The sequence below is a fragment of the Caretta caretta genome, chromosome 3, assembly GCF_965140235.1.
Source record: "Caretta caretta isolate rCarCar2 chromosome 3, rCarCar1.hap1, whole genome shotgun sequence".
Taxonomy (NCBI): domain Eukaryota; kingdom Metazoa; phylum Chordata; order Testudines; family Cheloniidae; genus Caretta; species Caretta caretta.
The window spans coordinates 56,605,951-56,622,106 of NC_134208.1; the positions used below are offsets into that span (position 1 = coordinate 56,605,951).

Below are 16,156 nucleotides of genomic sequence, written 5' to 3' on the forward strand. Positions count from 1 at the left end.
CTGCACCTATAGTCATAGTTCCCATGGCACACCTCAGTGTAACCTGAGATCCCGGCAGAAGCAGGCATCAAAGGGACTCTCGCATTACAACCAAGTAATGAATGTCTCCTAGGCCTCTCTGGCCTAGTGGTTGATGGGACAAATATGTAACTGGGAATGAAGTTCCAAACACCTCATGTCTCAATTGTCATGTCTATGAATGCATCCAACCTTAAGTGAGTCCATTCAGAGGGACTCTAAAACCAGGAAACTTAATCTCTCCAGGTATAGCAGTTCCACAGAAATGCCCTGGAGGTGAGGGCAGTTTTCCGTACACAATAAGGACCTTCAAAAAGCTGGTATCCCAAAAGGTGTTCTTGGTTCAAAGGGACTGTCAGGCCACCATACTTCACATAAGCAATCAATGAATGACACACTGGATTGTACACCTTCTGTACTGGGAAGCACAGCAAGAATGGCAGTGGGCTCTGTCCTAAACTCATTGCCACTTACCTAGAAAGGAAGAACATGATCACAGATTGACTCGATCTGTGACAGATCCTGACAAGTAGTGTCTGGACCAGGGGATGGCAAATTAGATCTCTCTGGTGGGAGATGGATCTCTGCCCTAGACAATTGCTCTCTGCCCTCATCTGAAGAAGCTATCAGTCTGTTGCTTATAGCTTGAAAAAAAGATTGTGTTAGAAAAAAATCTTTCACCAGTGGATGGAGAAATAGTTTCCTGTACATTTATCCACTAGTTCATCTGGCAGCAAAAGTTCTAGAAAAGCTTAGGAGAGACAAAGATGATATAATGGTCCAGATAGGTATGTTTCTTAATTCTGTTGCAAATATCCAAATCTAATGCTACCATGGTGTCAGTTTGGCCTTGGATAATTGCTCCGAATCAGGACCCTTTTCTACACTGCAACACAGGAGCCCGCTCGCAATGCTTTGGTTCCTAGCATCCATATGCATGATTTCTCTGGGCAGGCTGCTTGTGTACTTTTGGTATCTCATGCTCAGATATCATCTACCAGAAAGACCTACATCTCAAGTGGAAAAGATTTATTGTGTGGTGTAATCAAGATCAAGTACACCCTTTTATTTGCCCTGCATGAAAACTGTTTCAGTACCTTTCTCATATGTCTGAGTGTAATTTAGTCTTACCATCTAGGCACATTTGGCAGCTATTTTGACCTGTCATGAAATAGTCAAAGGTAAATCAGTATCATTGTAACCTCATTGTCAGGTTTGAATGTCAGTGTTGACACTTTGGAAAGCTCCATTATAACAAGCCCCTGGTATAGTCATGTTGTCCTGATAAAGCAGATGGAAGCTTCTCTTGAGTCACTTACTTCCTGTGAACTTAAATTTCTTACAAGGAAGTTCATCTTGCAGGTGACTGTGACTTCAGCCTGCAGAGTGAGTAAACATCTGGATGTAGTGTCTGATCTATCTCTGTGCAGATTTTACAAGAATAAACTGGTGCTATGGACTCATTGGAGATTCCTCTCCAAATGTGTTTTTAGAGTGCCACCAATATCAGTCTATAATCCTGCTATCGTTCTTTCCATGCCAATCCCAGTGAGGCCTTCCTCCATATGATTGATGCTAAGAAGTTCTTGGGTTTCTATTTGGCGCAGACTATAGCTCCAAACTCCTCTTTTTATTTCTTTTGACAACAGTTTACTGGAAAATGCTATTACCAAAACAACCATATCTAAATAGACATCTGATCATATTTAACATTGCGATGACTTGGTTGGCATGAAGCTAGAAGGCTACAAGGTTTATAAGACTAAAGGCAGGTCTGCCACCCATGCCTATCTTATAAACATTTCCGACACAAACATCGACAAAGCGGCTGCATGTTGGATTTGGACTTAAGACAGAAATCCAAGTTTGCTTCTACAGAACTGGTTTCCAAGGCAGGGGAGGCCAGGCTGTTCATCATGAAAGAAATTGGGGAATGGAGGTAGGAGGAACGGTTAGTTTGAGTGATTTTGTTTTCTGGACCCTGGGAGGGAATATCTTATTTTCACTAGGCAACCTTTGGGGGTTGGTTACCTGTCTGAATGGAGTGAATTTCAGAAGCATCTTATCCTCCTTGCTTTTCCAGTAGCGTTGTTGTTATTGCTTCTCTTTGCAGATGTGCTCTCATTTTCTCTCAGTACCTTTGTTAAGTCTTTCCAGGAGTGAGAATGCTGCCTGGTGAGTGTCATTAGAGAAGACTAGTTTCAGAGTAACAGCCATGTTAGTCTGTATTCACAAAAAGAAAAGGAGTCCTTGTGGCACCTTAGAGACTAACCAATTTATTTGAGCATAAGCTTTCATGAGCTACAGCTCACTTCATCGGATGCACAAGAAGACTAATTAATTATCTTTAATTCTGCTTCTATGAAACTACTACCTTATAGGATTCTGGCTCACCCCCAGCCCCCTTCAGAATTGGAATTTCTCTTTTGAGGTATTTTTCTCTTGGACCTTGGTGGGTGAACGGCCTCTAAGGCAGATCTTATGTTGATTATTTTAAACCGGCTATTCCTTGTGCGAGTCTGGTGTCTTCCGCCAATGAACGGAGTGGCATGTTCGGAGGGCAGCGTTTGTGAGTGACAGGGGCGGCCATGAGCGGCCAGTAGGGGGCCTGATTTATACTACACCGCCCGCTGCTGTCAGACAGTCCCAAGCTTTGGCGAGGAGACTTCGCTGTGTCCCCCCAGAGCGTTGCCTCAGAGCGAGAATTAGGGGTGAGTAATGTCCCCTTGTTATCGGCTCACCCTCCCCTTTGCCCCGGCCAGCAGTGGCAGCGGAAGGCTAGTCCAGCCTCCCTGGGGCTGACAGAGGCGTCTGGGTGGCAGCCGATCCCCGCTGCCGCGGTCATTCCCCTGTTCTCTGGCCGGGACAACTGCACCCGCCCGCAGCAACGCTAGCACAGGGCAGGCTTCAGCCCGACCCTCCCTCGCAAGCAGCAGGAGCCCGGCTCGGAGGTGCAGCAGGGGGAGCACGAGCCCGGCTCGGAGCAGAGACTAGGAACCGGGAGCAGCGCGAGGGTCTGGCGCCGCCGCCGAGCCTGAGGCGGCCGCGGCGAGACCCAGCACGCGGAACCGAGGATGTGGCGGCAATAGCTGGGCAGTCACCGCCGCCGGCCTCTGCTCCCTCAGCAGCCCTCCCGAGCTCCGGCCGCCGCGCGGCTCCTAGGAGCAGGAGCGGCGTGTGCCCGGCGGCGCCCGCGGCCAGCAAGCCCCCGCCCTCCCAGAGGAACGGGGCGCCGGCGACACGGGCCGCACCGGCAGCAGTAGGCTCTGGCGTCGGATGCATGCGCTACGCCATCCCGGTGCTGCCGAGGCCTGGACTCCGCTGGAAGAGAGCACAGTGGGGCGAGGAGGGGGCGGGCGATCCCCGGACACCGGCGGCGGCTCCATTATGGCTCAGGTTGGTGCGGGAAGGGGCCTGTGCAGCGGACCGGGAGTCGGAGCGGAGGGAGGGTTGAATGCCCTCGCCGCGGCCCCCCCACTGCAGCTGCGATGGGGTAGGGGTGTCTGCATTCAAAGCACACAAATAAAAGCTCCTCTGATCGGCAGCGAGCCCGCCTGCCTGCCGGCCCCCTGGTCTGGCCTGTACCCCATGGGACGGGGAGTCAGGACCCTAACAGCAGGGGCTTGTTTGTTTCCTTCTGGCCTGCGATGATCATACTAACCCCGCCTCGCAATGGGGCAGCAGCAGGAGAGACTAGGAAACCAGGGAAGGAAAACTCTCCCGCACTTCCCTTCCTACCCCCGCCTGTAGGATGTGGAGGGCCCGGGATGGGTGTCCTTTCCACCCCCCTGCGCAGCCCTGACTGCAGGCAACTCTTTCACTGTGGTAGAAAGCGAGAAATCGTTTATATTCGCCCCTTTCCTCTTTTATCGTTTCTTTGGCTAGTAGATAATTCTAGTGTTTTGGTACTGTGTCCCTTAAGAAGTTCTGGCTGGGTAGGATTTTTTTTTTAATTGTGTTTAATCTGTATAAAAGAAAGTATTGGAAATAAATCAGAATAATTTCTACTTCATTCTCTTGGTAAAGTGACCAAGTATCAAATGTGGTCAGTTAATGTACACTTAGATGAACTCCTTGGCTTTTGTTGATCTTTTTTTCAGGTTCTTTGTGAGGACAACTCTTAATATTGCCCCAATGTTGGAAGAATTATCAGCATTGCTAATTGAATGTTGTTTCCTCCTGTAATCTAGAAGTTGTTGGATGTGAGTTAGGAATATTTTACAGCTATTTCCTGGTACACATAGCTACTTAGGGATTGCATTTGAAGGACTTGCCAAATACATTTGGACACTATCATTTAATGCTCTGCAGAAACTTCACATAGGGCAGTGTGCTGTGTGCTTCTCTATGAGAAAAAGGATATGTTTTTACCATTCCTGCTGCAGAAACAAAAGCATACTCTTATCATAATAAGTGATCTGTTCTTCACTTAGCAAATATGCAAACTTCCATTAGCATCAGGAGTAGCTGTGTGTATTTTAAAGGGAGAATAAATCAAAATATCAGCACAGTGACAGTGAATTTTAATGTTGTAGGACTGGGAATAGCCTTATTTAATAAGAGTTGGCTAGAGAGACTGACTTAATGGGACTCCTTGCTAAATTTTATATATTTAGGTTATTTGAAATCTAAGATCAATATTAAAATTTTCGCTGAATTCTGTTGAAAACTGCTTTTAAACAAGTATTCCCTTCATGCTAGTGAGTGAGACACTGAATGTGAATTTGACTACAAACTTGACCCCATACAGAAGTGACTACTAGATGTTTCTAGTCTGAGGCCTGGTCTACACTATGAGTTTAGGTCGAATTTAGCAGCGTTCTCAATTTAACCCTGCATCCGTCCACACGACGAAGCCCTTTTTTTCGACTTAAAGGGCTCTTAAAATCGATTTCCTTACTCCACCCCCGATGAGGGGATTAGCGCTGAAATCGGCCTTGCCAGGTCGAATTTGGGGTACTGTGGATGTAATCCGACGGTATTGGCCTCCGGGAACTATCCCAGAGTACTCTGTTGTGACCGCTCTGGACAGCGCTCTCAACTCGGATGCACTGGCCAGGTATACAGGAAAAGGCCTGCGAACTTTTGAATTTCATTTCCTGTGTGGCTAGCGAGACGAGCTCACCTGCACAGGTCACCATGCAGCGCTCATCATCACAGAAGACCATGCACTCCCAAAATCGCCGAAGAGCTCCAGCATGGACTGAACAAGAGGTATGGGATCTGATCGCTGTAGGGGAGACGAATCTGTGCTCGCAGAACTCCTTTTGAAAAGACGAAATGCCAAAATATTTGAAAAAATCTCCAATGGCATGAAGGACAGAGGCTATAACAGGGATCTGCAGCAGTGCCACGTGAAAATAAAGGAGCTCAGGCAAGCCTACCAAAAAATCAGAGAAGCAAACGGGCGCTCCGCTTCAGAGCCCCAGACATGTCACTTCTATGATGAGCTGAATGCCATTCTAGGGGATGCAGCCACCACTACCCCACCCCTGTGCTTTGACTCCGTCCAAGGAGTGGCAGGCAACACGGAAGCCGGTTTTGGGGAGGAGGAGGAGGAGGAGGTTGTAGATAGCTCACAGCAAGGAAGCGGAGAAACCGGTTTCCCCAACAGCCAGGATCTGTTTATCACCCTGGACTTGGACCCAGTACCCCCCGAACCCACCCAAGGTGGGCTCCCTGACCCTGAAGGCGGAGAAGGGACCTCTGGTGAGTGTACCTTTGTAAATATTATGCATGGTTTAAAAGTGAGCGTGTTGAATGATTAATTTGGCCTGGCATTTGCAGCCAGTACAGCTACTGGAAAAGTCTGTTAACGTGTCTGGGGATGGAACGGAAATCTTCCAGGGACATCTCCATAAAGCTCTTCTGGATGTACTCCCAAAGCCTTTGCAAAAGGTTTCTGGGGAGGGCAGCCTTATTCCGTCTTCCATGGTAGGATGCTTTACCACGCCAGGCCAGTAGCATGTAGTAGGGAATCATTGCAGAACAAAGCATTGCAGCGTATGGTCCTGGTGTTTGCTGGCGTTCAAACAACATCCGTTCTTCATCTCTCTGTGTTACCCTCAGGAGAGTGATATCATTCATGGTCACCTGGTTGAAATAGGGTGGTTTTAGTAAGTGGACATTCAGAGGTGGTCTGTTCCTGTTGGGCTGTTTGCCTGTGGCTGCACAGAAATCTTCCCCACTGCTAGCCACGTGGTGGGGGGGAGGGGTGAAGCCATCATCCCAGAGAATTAGGGCGTGTGTGTGTGTGGGGGGGGGGATTAGTTGGGTTTCTGCTGCACGTGAACCCAGAAACTGCAGCCTCTCTTTTTAAATTGCCAACCCATTTTCAATGGGCAACCCAACGGCTACTTCGTATGGAAAATGAGGGCACTGCTGTTTGAAGCCATTTCCACTTCTTATGAAGGTTAAAGAAGCCAAAAGACTGTGGCTTACCATGGCTGCCTGCAAGCCGAATTCTGCTGCCCAGCCCTCTGTGAGTGATGGCGGGCTGAAGATGGTAGGTGGCATCAGCTTGCTGAAAGAAGGCAGGAGTCAATGCTCAGGCTGCTGGAGGATCAAACTCATATGCTCCAGCGTATGGTTGAGCTGCAGGAAAGGCAGCAAAAGAACAGACCGCCGCTACAGCCCCTGTGTAACCAACTGCCCTCCTCCCCAAGTTCCATAGCCTCCTCACCCAGACGCCCAAGAAAGTGGTGGGGGGGCCTTCGGCCACCCAGCCACTCCACCCCAGAGGATTGCTCAAGCAACAGAAGGCTGGCATTCAATAAGTTTTTTAAAGTTTTAAACTTTTAAAGTGCTGTGTAACCTTGTCCTTCCCTCCTCTACCACCCCTCCTGGGCTACTTTGGGAAGTTATTCATCATACAAATAGGGGGATAAAGAAAGAATGCGTGAATGTGAAGCAACAATGGCTTTATTGCCTCTGCAAGTTGTAATCGAAGGGATGAGGAGAGGGTGCTTAGCTTACAGGAAGGTAGAGTGAACCCGGGGGAGGAGGGGGTTACATCAAGGAGAAACCAACAGAACTTTCACACCGTAGCCTGGCCATTTCTGAAACTGGTTTTCAAAGTTTCTCTGATGTGCACCACGGCCTCCTGTACTCTTCTAACCGCTCTGGTGTCTGGCTGCGCGTAATCATCGGCCAAGCGATTTGCCTCAGCCTCCCACCCTCCATAAACATCTTCCCCCTTACTCTAACAGATATTGTGTAGCACACATCAAGCAGTAATAAGAGTGGGAATATTGGTTTCGCTGAGGTCTAACCGAGTCAGTAAACTGCGCCAGTGCACTTTTAAATGCCCAAATGCACATTCTACCACCATTCTGCACTTGCTCAGCCTATAGTTGATCAGCTCCTGACTACTGTCCAGGGTGCCTGTGTATGGCTTCATGAGCCATGGCATTAAGGGGTAGGCTGGGTCCCCAAGGATAACTATAGGCATTTCAACATCCCCAATGGTTATTTTCTGGTCTGGGAATAAAGTCCCTTCCTGCAGCTTTTGAAACAGACCAGTTCTTGAAGATGCGAGCGTCATGTATCTTTCCCGGCCATCCCACACTGATGTTCTTGAAACGTCCCTTGTGATCCACCTGTGCTTGCAGCACTATTGAAAAGTACCCCTTCTGGTTTATGTACTTGCTGCGTTAGTGCTGCAGTGCCAAGATAGTGATATGGATTCCGTCTATGGCCCCACCACAGTCAGGGAATTCCATTGCAGCAAAGCCATCCACTATGACCTGCACATTTTCCAGAATCACTACCCTTGATATCAGCACCTCAGTGATGGCGTTGGCTACTTGCATCACAGCAGCCCTCACAATAGATTTGCCCACTCCAAATTGAGTCCCGACTGACCTGTAGCTGTCTGGCATTGCAAGCTTCCACAGGGCTATCGCCACTCGCTTCTCAACTGTGAGGGCTGCTCTCATCTTGGTCTTCTTGCGTTTCAGGTCAGGGGAAAGCAAGTCACAAAGTTCCATGAAAGTGCCCTTACACATGCAAAAGTTTCGCAGCCACTGGGAATTGTCCCAGACCTGCAGCACTATGCGGTCCCACCACTCTGTGCTTGTTTCCCGGGCCCAGAATCAGCGTTCCATGCCATGAACCTGCCCAATTGACACCATGATGTGCACAATGCAGTGGCCCATACTTTGTGAGAGGTCTATATCCATGTCCTCATCACTCTCGTCATCACACTGCAGTCACCTCCTCCTCGCCTGGTTTCGCTTTTCTTGCAGGTTATGGTTCTGCATATCCTGCTGGATAACACGCACAGTGTTTATAGTACTCATAATTGCCGCGGTGATCTGAGTGGGCTCCATGTTCCCAGTGCTGTGGCATCTGCTCTGAAAAAAGGCGCGAAACGATTGTCTGCCGTTGCTCTGATGGAGGGACGGGCGACTGACAACATGGCTTTCAGGGTTGGCTTACAGGGAATTAAAATCAACAAAGGGGGTGGCTTTGCATCAAGGAGAAACAGAATGGCCCCCTCAAGGATAGAACTCAAAACCATGGGTTTAGCAGGCTATTGATTTCACGGAGGGAGGGAGGAGAAAATGAATACAAAACAAATCTGGTCTATTTCTTGTTTTGATCCACTTCATCCATCTTTATACATCTTGCTGGCAGCAGAGTGTGCAGTACGACTGCTGGCCATTATCATCTCCTGGGTGCTTGGCAGAAGATGGTGCAGTATGACTGCTGGCCATCATCGTCTCCTAGCTGCTCGTTAAAAGATGGTGCAGTAGGACTGCTGGCAGGACTGAATCACCATGAAACGAAACTTAAAAGGGAAATGACCTGGCTGAGTCACTTCCATGTTTGCTCAGGCACCCCTGACCTCACCAAAGTCGGTTAAAAGAGCACCTTGGAGTGCATCAACGATGGCTACCAGTCATACTGCACTGCTGCTGCCAAAAGGCAATGAGCGGCTGCTGTGTGGCAATGCAGTACTGTGTCTGCCAGCACCCAGACGACATACGGTGATGGTGAGCTGAGTGGGCTTCTCTGCTTGGGTAACCCAGGAAAAAAGGCGCAAAACGATTGTCTGCTGTTGCCTTCACCGAGGGAAGGGGGGCTTGACTATATGTACCCAGAGCCACCCGCGACAATGTTTTTGCCCCATCGGGCATTGGGATTTTTACCCAGAATTCAAATGGGCGGTAGAGACTGTGGAAACTATGGGATAGCTACTCACAGTGCAACACTCCAGAAGTCAATGGTTGCCTCAGTACTGTGGACGCACTCCGCTGACTAAATGCCAGATAAATGCACTTAGAGCTTTTGTGTGGGGACACACACAATCGACTGTGTAAAAATGCTTTCTACAAAACCGACTGCTATAAATTCGACCTAATTTCATAGTGTAGACATTTGCACAGCATACATAGCAAATAAATGGAAATAACTTTAAAAATCTAATTATGATAATCTGTAGTGGTCGTGTTAGTAGTAAGAAAATATCAGTTTTAAAGCCATCTGCTTAAAAAAAAAGGGGGGGGGGTTGTGTGTTTGTTTTGTTTTTTTTTGTTTTTGCTTAAGGTCCGCCTATTCTGTGTCTGTGTTTCCTGCTAGTGTTGGAGGGTAAAGTTATCTCGGTTTGGGAGTCTGACCTTATAAGCGGACAAGGCACGAGTTTGGGTTGTTTTTGTTCTTGTTTTTTCTTTTTTTTTTTCTTTAAGTCAGCCCACTGAGTTAATCTGAACGCATTTGCACTACTATTTTGGGATCCAAAGGCAAATCCTATTCAATTTTTCATTTCTTGAGCTGGCAAGAGGTGAAAGTGTTACTGAGGTGATTCTTATTCCTGTAGAAGGGATTAAATTGTATTGCTAACAGTGGCATTGGAACAATTTTTATGATGATACTGAAAGACATTAAACAAAATTGTAAACCTCTATATGATGGAAACCACTTAAAGCCAGGGGGTTTGCTGCACCCCCACTTCCAGCACCCTGATTGCTAATACAGAAATCGGTTAACATTTTGGTTGTGAAAAACAACTCAAAAGGGTGCCTGGCTCTTTTCGTAGGATGCTAACGCAATCAGAATCAGTAAGGGATCAATTCTGCTGGAGCATCATTGCTATCTGTCATGCTGGAACAATTCTTGGTTTATGGAAGAGTGCATTAAGTGCTTTAACCTACCTGGATAGCCCCTGCAAAAAAATTCCTTGAGCCTGTTCAACCTGAAAGGGCTGTTCTATAAGAAGCAAATAAGAAATCAGACCTCAGTCATGTATCTTTGAACTTTGTATGAATGAGGCATAAGCCTATCATCTTCTTTCCATCTGAATCTTAGTGACTACCTTAGTCATTTTCTGAACATCCACATGAGAGAAATACACCACCAATCTGCACCAGACAGGGTGCCTTAATTTGTGTTTGTTTTCATCCTTACTTCTGCTTTCCCCCCCAAGTCTCTCTAGGTTTCTTTCACAGCATAGTTCATCTCTCATTCCAGCTTCCCTCAGTCCTTAAGTCCCACTGCTGCTTAAGTCGATGTAAGTTACGCCAACCCCCCCTTGCCCCCCCGAACGACGAAGCTTACATCGACCTAACACAGTGTCTACACCACACTGCGTCAGCAGAAGATGCTCTCTTCCTTCCGCCTTTCAGGGAGGTGGAGTACTGAAGTTCACGGGAGAACGCGCTCCCATCGATTTATCGTGTCTTCACCAGACCAGCTAAATTGATGCCAGTGCATCGACAAGTCCTCAGTACTGGCTTGTAACTGATTAAAATAATAGAACATGTGTTAAATAGTATTCTTTGAAAGGATTTAAATTAGTTTATGTGAAATGTAGTACTTTAAATCCAGTTACAGAAACTGACTGACATAGTGAATGAAAGGTATTAGTTATTTTTCATAGGGAGAATGAGATGCTGCATTTAGTGAAATTAATATGGTATCCTTAAATCTAGCTCAGGTAAAAAATACATAATTTATGTTGTCATTGTTAGAATTTGGCATGAATAGTAGTCTGTTATGATTGGGAGCATGCAAGGACTAAGCTAATGTAGTGGATGAATTGCTTTTTCTACCAGAGGATGGACCTTTTAATGTCAAGATTAAAATTAATTGCAGTGGAGGAAGTTAGAACTAAAGATTTTATTACCAACATCCTTTTTAAAAAATGTTATTTGTATGGACTAGTGCCCCTCATTCTTTCTTCACCTGTAAACCAAAATAATTTGCCTTCTCTTTTTATGATTGCAGACCTACCCACCTTTTTGTCCTTTGTCTCCCTTGTCGCAGAATTCTTTTGGGATTTTTGACTTAAAAAAAAAAAAAAGCACAAAAGGCTGTAATGCAGTCCTACCAAATTCTACTCTCTCAATCAACCAAGGGGTGGGAGTTTAGTTATTTATTTTATGGGTACATAAAATATCATTAAAGCTTTCATTATCTTGATAGGGGCAGATGAACAGCGTTTTTTGTGTATGAGCAGGTAAATGCTCTTGACAGTTTTGCTAATCCACTGTTATATGTGATAAATAGTCAATTTAGTAAATTAATTGTGCCAGCCCACAAATGTCCAAAGGAGGCATTTACATTCAGTGCAAATTAGGGCTGTCAGACGATTAAAAAAAATTAATCGCAATTAATCACGCAATTAAACAATAATAGAATACCATTTATTTAAATAGTTTTGGATATTTTCTACACTTTAAAATATTGATTTCAATTACAACACAGAATGCAAAGTGTACAGTACTCACTTTATATTTATTTTTGATTACAAATATTTGTGGTGTAAAAAACAAAAGTAATAGTAGTTTTCAGTTCACCTAATACAATGTAGTGCAATCTCTTCATAATGGAAGTTGAACTTAAAAAAGCAGAATTATGTACAAAAAAACCCCTGTATTAAAAAATAAAACAATGTAAAATTTTAGAGCCTACAAGTCCACTCAGTTGTGCTTCTTGTTCAGCCAATCGCTCAGACAAACAAGTTTGTTTACATTTGCAGGAGATAATGCTGCCCGCTTCTTGTTTACAATGTCATGTGAAAGTGAGAACAGGCGTTCGCATGGCACTGTTGTAGCCTGCATCGCAAGATATTTATGTGCCAGAGGCACTAAAGATTCATATGTCCCTTCATGCTTCAACCACCATTCCAAAGGACATGCGTCCATGCTGATAATGAGTTCTGCTCGATAACCATCCAGAGCAGTGCGGACCGACGCATATTCATTTTCATCATCTGAGTCAGATGCCATCAGCGGAAGGTTGCTTTTCTTCTTTGGTGGTTCGGGTTCTGTAATTTCCGGATCAAAGTGTTGCTCTTTTTAGACTTCTGAAAGCATGCTATACACCTTGTCCCCCTCACGTTTTGGAAGGCACTTCAGATTCTTAAACCTTGGGTCGAGTGATGTAGCTATCTTTAGAAATCTCACATTGGTACCTTTTTTGTGTTTTGTCAAATCTGCAGTGAAAGTGTTCTTAAAAGGAACAACATGTGCTGGGTCATCATCCGAGACTGCTGCAACATGAAATATATGGCAGAATGTGGGTAAAACAGAACAGGAGACATACAATTCTCCTCCAAGGAGTTCAGCCACAAATTTAACTAATGCATTATTTTTTTAATGAGTGTCATCAGCATGGACACATGTCGTCTGGAATGGTGGCCGAAGCATAAAGGGGCATACGAATGTTTGCATATGAATGTTTAGCATATCTGGCACATAAATACCTTGCAATGCCAGCTACAAAAGTGCAGTGGGAACGCCTGTTCTCACTTTCAGGTGACATGGTAAATAAGAAGTGGGCAGCAGTATCTTCCATAATGTAAACAAACTTGTTTGTCTTAGCGATTGGCTGAACAAGAAGTAGGACTGAGTGGACTTGTAGGCTCTATAATTTTACATTGCTTTATTTTTGAGTGCAGTTATGTAACAAAAAAATTCTGCATTTGTAAGTTGCACTTTCACCATAAAGAGATTGTACTACAGTACTTGTATGAGGTGAAATGAAAAATACTATTCCTTTTGTTTTCATTTTTGCAGTGCAAATATTTGTAATAAAAAATAATATAAAGTGAGTAAAGTCTACTTCGTCTACTGTGTTGTAATTGAAATCAATATATTCGAAAATGTAGAAAAACATCCACAAATATTTAATAAATTTCAATTGGTATTTAATTGTTTAACAGCGCGATTAAAACCGCGATTAATTTTTTTGAGTTAATTGCATGCATTAACTGCAATTAATCGACAGCCCTAGTGCAAATACATTTGAGTTCACATTGATTTTTCTTTTAGACAGCATATGTTCTTCTTGAAAATTTCATGAATTGCATGTTAACCAATGCTACATATTCACTAGACATAAATATGATATTACATTTGTTTTTTTCCTTATTGTAAGAGCAAGGAAGGGGTATGAGGTATTGGTTTTTGTTTTTAAATTTTTTGATTTTGTAGAAAATGTCATAACTCCCAGAAAGTGACTTTGCATCTGGGAAACTCTCCATACATCCATAGCAAAAATCAGTGGGTTTGATCCTGCAAACACTTACATGAGCAATCCCATTGACTACAGTCAGACTATTTATGAGTAAGGACCATCTGTGAGAGTGATTCCACGGTCAAGCTCTGTGGCTCTGATTCAGCACAACACTTAAGCATGTGCTTAAGTTCCACTGAAGTGGAATTTAAGCACACACTTTGCTGAACAGAAATGCAGTTAAGCACTTGCTTAGTGTTTTGCTGTATTCGGCTCTATGCAGATCTTCTATTTGGCATTGAACAATTTTTCACTTTCAGGTACATCCTGAAGTAAACTGTATAGAAAACTACAGAATTTTTTTATTTCAAAATATGAAATTGGGAATTAAATAGAGATGCAGACTCTCTCATTTCTAACTATGACTGCAGATATTTGTTACAGTAAATGCAATTTTATAAATAGATGTAGAAATGTCTTTCTTAATAATTCTTTCTCACAGGACAATGCATGAAGCATCCAACAATAAAAGTAACAGGGCCTACAACAAGGAAGCAGGAAGGGAGGAAAAGAGTTTTTTTTTCCCACTCTTTGGGGTCAATGAGAAGTCGGGGAGCAAGTTGTGTTTATTTTAAGCAGAAAATAGAAAACTATGACAGCACACTTCCTATGGCAAACACAGATGGAAATACAGGGAATTAATGGAACAGCTGTGGCTTCAGTTTGTAGGTAGAACACAGATTGAAATATGCCAAATATAAACACAGTGTGAGAGATGGAATAAAACCACATCAGTCATTTTAATCTTCACCAGATAATTCTATTTTATAGTCTGTGTTCAGTTTCCTTTTTTCATCACTCTTGGAAGTTTTGGAGTGGAGGATACATCTCAAAACAGAAATGTTTTATTGTTATACTTTTGTCAGAAACAGGATACAGAGAACTCCTCATCAACATTTTTATTTTCTTCCTTTGCAGGATTTGTATAAAGAAAACTAAAAGTAGTGTTCTGTATTTATTTTAATTTTGAGTGATTTATCTTGGATTCTCTTCCTGTCTCGAGAATCATTAAAAGGGGCAATTACAGTACCTCCAGCAACATATTTACCTTCTAACATTTTGGTGACTGTGGTAGCATCTTCTGATATTTATTTATACAATCGTCCTTCATATTAGAAACAACACAGTAGAGTTTTATTTTCTATAATATTCATCAATTGTGCAGGAACCTTCCTTGCTGTGATTTTGACATTTCTGAAATATGGAGCTGTCTTGTTAATCAGAGTCAACCCATTCACACTGATCAGCTCATGGCCTTTGTTTTATAAGTCTTCTTAATTTCCTAAATATGTCCCATTACCTGGCTTAATACAGGTTCTTTGGCCTTGGTGTACAGGATGTCAGATAAGATGATACAGTGGTCTCTTCTGGCCTGAAAATGCCTGAATCTCTCTGTTCCCCTCTGCCCCCGCATATGTTGTAGGTGAGTCTCCACTGTTCAAGCCACAGAATCTATGTAGTAACCCTGGCACTGGCACCGTGCACCTGCTGCAGCTGTGAAGTAGCAGCACAGAATGGTGTCCTGAATGGGGAGAGGGACAACCAAGAGACGGCAGCTTGATCTGGGGACAGGGTTTGGAATCCGCCCCGAAGGGGAAGCTGGAAGAAGCTATTAGAGAAGAAGGAGGGAAGGAGAAGAATCTGGATGCTGAGCTAGTGGATGAACTGGAGCTGGGGAAGGAGGTGAGGTGATAAAAGTACAGGAGAGTAAAAGTAGCAGACTTCAAAGTGAGAAGAAGGAAAGTAGGAAAGGTTTCAGGTCACGTGAAACATTAAAAAATAGACTTGGGTGTGTGAGCAGACATTATTCAAGAAGGGAAGTAAAGGGAAATAAAATCTACCAACATACTAGAGAGTGTCAAGGGAAATAACTGAAAGGAAATATAAGTGGTGAAAAAAGGAATTGATCAAAACGCTGTTATATGAAAACAGTAAATGAGAAACCCACCCAGGAATGACCTAAAGTACCTGAAGAGAGAGAGTGACTGTTTGAACTTCTGTTGATGGAATACAGTTCAAAGGTCCCTAATAGACAAGTGGGAGCCCATTAGGTGAAATACCCTGCTTTTGGATAAACTTGATGCAAAGAGGTACAGCCACAGGAACATCAAATCTAAGGAGCATTTCAAGCCAAAGAGAAGCAGAGAACAGGACAGAAAGAATGGAGCTGGATTTACAGCAAAGGAGAGGAAAAGTTGATTCTTCTCTGAAGTCACAGTATATTGTTGAGTAATCTCTTTTGTTCTTGTTAATGCATTTGCTATTTACTGCACAGAGTAAGGAAGATTAGCATGTACAAGTTTGCAGAAGTTAATGTATTGGTAACCTATAGTTCATTATTATCCGTAATAAGTACTTGGTAATGTGCTATATTACTTAGCCGTCTGGTACAATTTTTGGGTTTTCTCTGATAATTTTAAATTTTTAGAACTTCATCCCTTTTGTCTTGGTTTGCCTCTGCCTCTCCTTGCAGTTAGCAGAGTCTAGCCTAACTGGGTAATTGCAAATGGGAAGTGCAAAGCCAGAGATACCCATCTTAAAACAACATAAGTCAGTCAGGAGACAATGCAGGAGAAAGTAAGAATGCTAACTTCAAGAACCTTAACTCTGTCCCACAATG

At 44.0% G+C, this 16,156-nt stretch overlaps 1 protein-coding gene across 8 annotated transcripts in view; it reads left to right on the plus strand.

Annotated features, from left to right (window-relative positions):
- Nucleotides 1-2,584: 2,584 nt before the first annotated feature.
- FAM135A (family with sequence similarity 135 member A) overlaps nucleotides 2,585-16,156 on the plus strand; it is a 140,046-nt gene continuing 126,474 nt past the window's right edge. For 4 of the 8 annotated variants that reach the window (XR_012667589.1, XM_075126516.1, XM_075126517.1 and 1 more), the window contains exon 1: nucleotides 2,751-3,414. The gene's annotated coding sequence lies outside the window, so the exon portion shown is untranslated. Of the gene's footprint in view, nucleotides 2,730-2,750; nucleotides 3,415-15,002; nucleotides 15,220-16,156 lie in introns of those variants that run through there. The other 4 variants (XM_048845999.2, XM_075126515.1, XM_048845998.2 and 1 more) reach the window with 3 other exon arrangements.